The following is a 5,017-nucleotide window of genomic DNA, read 5'->3' as shown; positions in this document are numbered from 1 at the left end:
GATCGATCGATGGATATATGTCCAAAAACGCATCGATCGATGAACTTCCGAGGAAATATCCCGATGAAGTTCTCCCTCGGTATATTCCGAGGAGATTTCCGACAAACAAGTGATCCTCGGAAATATTTTTCCTCAGAATTCCGTCGGAAAATTCCGAGGGATTTCCGAGGAAAGAAGAAATTCCGAGGAATTATTTCCGAGGACTTGTTTTGTCGGTATGTCGTCGGAATAACGTTATTCCGACGAAATTCCGACGATTTGTTCCCTCAGTATCCTTGCTGTTTTCTTGTAGTGATGATTCTCTTTAGAGGAGTAAAAAATCGAATTTCTAGTAATCTAGGAAAAAAAGTTAAATCTCGTGTTAGTATAAAATGGTCCTGCAGTTGTGCCAGAAAAGAAACTACATATATGTGTATATATATATATATATATATATATATATATTATAGGTTATTAATTTTGCTGCAGATAGAAACATAATAGGCTATAAGTTATGACCTCTTATGGTGAATTTAAAACAAAAAAAAATTTAGACATGCAAACTTCAGTGACCTATCATAAAAAAACATAATAGGCTATAAGTTTGTTGTCCAAAAAAAAAGAGGCTATAAGTCAAAGGTGAATTTAAAACAAAAAAAAAATTTAGACATGCAAACTTCAGTGCCCTAAGCCATTTGTGTTCATGCCATGGGCCACCACTACATATCCCAGGCGCAGCCAAATAAACATGTCAATTATGGCAACAAAATCTAACAACATGAGATCAGTCTTGCAAAATGGTTTTACATTTTTTTTGAGCTATTAAAATAGTTTTACTTGAAATAGTACGTATTACATATTCGACCCATCGACCTAATTTTAGTGGTTAAGCCATCTCCAACCCTACTCCAAAACACTATTTTAGTGTGATTTTGACACAAATACTTTCTCCAGCCCAACAATAAAAATCACACTATTTTAGTGCAACACTATAATTTCACACCAAATTTGGTATGACACTATTCACCACACTAAAATACTATTCACCCCAATAAAACACTATTCACTTAATTTATTAATAAAATAAACAATTAAATAAATGACAAATAAAACATAAATACATAAAATATTATAAAATAACTTTTATTGTAAAGTTTGGAGTTATGGTTGGAGAAGAATTTTTTTTAGTGCTGAAATTACACTAAAATAGTGTGATTTTAACACTATCATAGTGTTATGGGTTGGAGATGCTAAAAGATATAGGAAAAACGTTCTGATAAATATATTTATGAAATGCCTTCAAAAAAAAATATTTATGAAATTGAGCTTACTCGACGATATTGAACAACAAAATAGATAAAAACTATAAAATATTATACGGTAATGGCGTAATGCGATGTGAATTTTCGCACTGACCACATGTTTATTTAGTGTTGTTCTGTGTTCCGGTGCCTTGTGGGTGAAGCTTTTCATGTGTAAAAGATTCTATTTTTTCTTTTTGTTCATTCACCGAAGATAAGGGATCCTATAGAAGTACTCGTCTACGTGTATAATTCCTTCCTGATAGTCATCTCTTGTCTTGTCAATTCATCGATCTATCATATCACTATATCTCGATCCTCTGTTTTATATTATTCGTTTGCACAATACTAATAACAATTTCAATTCAGTAAATGAAGCATTAATCACATATATATGATTTAACTACGTGGAAAATTAACACTAGTGTTACACAGTTGCTTGGCACATTTGATTTTTCTTCCTTACAATGCAAGATACATATTTTTTGTCAGCAGATACATATATATACACTATAAATGTGTAACTTATTATAAAGTTACCTCCATGCGAAGAAAGCTAATAAGCATTTTAATACATCTATGCTTCCTCCAGATAATCTGTATACGTATGTATAATATGTGTTTTTAACACATTGATTCTTGATATCATATATATGTATACATATGCATATATGTACGATGGTTGGAACGCTACAACCATATGGCCTTAGCGTCATTAAGCATCTGTTTGAGCGACCCGTCGACGTGGAACGAGATGATGTCTTTGGCTGACCCGATGTACCTTCCTCCGACAAAAACACGCAGGGTTTGATGAGCCGAGCGCACGCAGGGCCCGCTCCATTTCACGGCCTTCGGGGTCCTTATCGAGCTCATGAACCGTCGGACTAGCTCCTAGTTCGTAGAATAGCGTCTTGATGCTATGACACATACAAACATGAGCTCTTTGTGAATATAACTGCTGCTTTCTTCGATGACAAATCTCTTATTCTTTCCATTTGCGATATTGACAGGGCCGGCCCTGAGATTTCATGAAAAGTTGGTAACGAAGTCGTACTTGTACTAGTGTTTGTTTTGGAATGAAGAAGGGCGAAGGCTTAGGTTGCGTTGGTTCATATGCTTGGACTAGCTGTTATTTATAATGAAAAAACAAACTGCTATTTATAAATGTTATTGTGGTAAGATTTTGGATTATTTTATTTCGGGACTTTTTGTATAAAATATACTGAATAAATGTATAATTGATGTATCCCACTCAAAATATATTTTAACTGAAATGTCCCACAAAACAAAATTTTCTTGAAAGATGCTAAGTTCTTTGTGATATAATTTTGGATAAGGATAAAATGTTTACCCCTTATGATTTTATCTGATAGAGATAGTTTTATTATAAAAATAATTGAGAGATTACTTATATATCACTTTCGGTCCATGGCAGGCTGGCAGAAGTATCACATACCCAGAACATTAGTTTATAGTTATATGTTATTTCTTGACGTACCAAATGTGTTGAAAAAGAAGAAGTTATATGTTATTTCTTTTGTTTAAGTTACAGTGGAAACATGGAAGGTTAATAATCTCGGGTGATGTGCCATTAACAAAGAGGGGATACTTGATGCATTTGATGTTCATTATTATATGAATGATAGAATATAATCAATGATTAGTTGAAAGCACAAATATTAATAAATTTATTAATTTTTCCAAAAATAGCATTTGATATATAAATTAGGTGTAGTTAAACGAATCATAAATAAGTATATATTATTTGATGGGTAACACTATACCCAATAAAAATAAAAATTACTTAAAATTATGAAAAGTACTTATATTTTGAAACAAACAAATTTTGCTTAAACTAGTTACAATAAAAAACAGAGAGAGTATTATAAAGCCAAAGGACATTAGAATAAATACATGACAAAGCCAATTGTATTCAAATAATTTCGTATTGGCTCTATACATGGACTACAAAATCTATCTACAACAATAATCTTTATATATAAAGTACAGTTTGCTACACTCCTAGGTCATCCACGTGGGATTTCACATCACTAATTCGAACTCCCAAAACGCATCACATGTCCCGGCCATTTAAAACGATGCACTTCATTTAATTGGAAATCTGGTGGGCCTTTTGCAACGCTTTTTCAAATCGGTAGCGTGACATGTGTACTTTGTTTTTTCTTCTGTACGATAGATTATGATTTTGGGCCTGACAGATTAAATTAAATGGGCTTTCTAAATTTTTTGTGTTTACTGATCAAACTCATAACATAAACAGACACCCTCTCCGTCTTCAACATTTTCATATTTGATTTCTAGGATTCATAGTGTTCTTCATCCTCTGCTTTGGTAAACTGTCCATGGAGTTTTTGAACGGTGATGATAGAGGACTACTTACGGAGAATCTCAGGAGCAATTTGCCATACGTGTTTTAATGCTGGGTAAGGGAAATTGAAACGTTACGGATGCATTCAATCGTTGTCATTAACTACCATCTTAACTCCTTTATCCCATTCATATCATGATCCTCATTCAATGCACCTCTCTTCTCTTCAGTCGGTGGATCTCAGTTATAAAAAGGTCAGCCGTCATCCCCTGAACAGCATCCTTTCATTCCTTACAATCCAAAAAAAAAATTCTGCAGAATGGCGATCTCATCTATCCTTCTCACTGATTTAAACTCAGGTCGCTGTAGGCCATCGTCGAAGTCTGTTTCCTCAATTCTGGGAGGCAAAGAATGTGCAGAGAGGCTGCGAGCATATCTGTGTCGATATGATTCCTCTTGACTCGAAGGTATCTTCGGCGATTTGAAAAACAAACACTTTCCTTTTCCTTTGAGATTTATAAGTCACTATAAGAAAACAATGACCTTAATGACTACAGTATTAGTAGCTAGTTAGTCGTAATATGGGCATTACGACTAATTAACTTCGAAAATCGATTGGTCGTTAGAAGCTGGTCGTAATTAATTATTAGAGGCACATTGGTCGTAATATTACGACTAGACATATTAGTCGTACACTGGTCGTAACCTTACGACCAATTTACCTCTAATGTCGATGTTTATTAGTCGTAAGGTAACGACCTCTTTACATCAACTTTAGATGTTCATTGGTCGTAAATTTGACCAACTTTATTTATTTATTTTCGAATTTTGTATTTATTTACGAATTTTATATATTAACTCAAATCAAATATTTAAATTTAGTTTGATTAATTTTTAAAATTTGATAAAATTAAAAGAAAATATCTAACATCCGTAAACATAATAATATCCATAATATAAAATATTCAAAATACAAATTAATTAAAACCGAAAAAATCTAAGTATTAAGGTTTATTTTGTCGAAGAAGTCGGATGATGTGTCGGAGGTAGAAGCTGATGGATCCGGCTGTCCGAGAAAGGTACTCCCGTAAGAGTTTCTAGACGCAAGGTTCCTAAGTCTCTTTCTACCGCCAGCCATAGCAATATCGTCAATCTGAAAGAAAAAAACCCAAAAAAATAGATGGTAATGAACAATTCAAAATTTTTATATAAAAATAATCTAAACCTATTCTAATTCCATCATAATCTAACTCCATCCTAATCTACTTCCATCCTAAACTAATTCCAAACCTAATCTAATCACCTAACTAACCACTTAAAACTAAAAGAAAAAAAAAATTACCTAGAGAAAGAAGGTAACTCGTTGTTAGAGAGAAGGGAATGAGCAACCAAATGGCTTCGCGAGGTC

General features: G+C 33.2%; 1 pseudogene; it reads right to left on the bottom strand.

Moving 5' to 3' along the window:
- Positions 1 to 1,707: 1,707 nt before the first annotated feature.
- Positions 1,708 to 2,378, bottom strand: LOC106299561 (annotated as a pseudogene).
- Between the last annotated feature and the right edge of the window lie 2,639 nt (positions 2,379 to 5,017).

The sequence above is a fragment of the Brassica oleracea genome, chromosome C6 (assembly GCF_000695525.1).
Source record: "Brassica oleracea var. oleracea cultivar TO1000 chromosome C6, BOL, whole genome shotgun sequence".
NCBI lineage: Eukaryota > Viridiplantae > Streptophyta > Magnoliopsida > Brassicales > Brassicaceae > Brassica > Brassica oleracea.
This window is presented reverse-complemented; position numbering and strand designations above follow the sequence as displayed.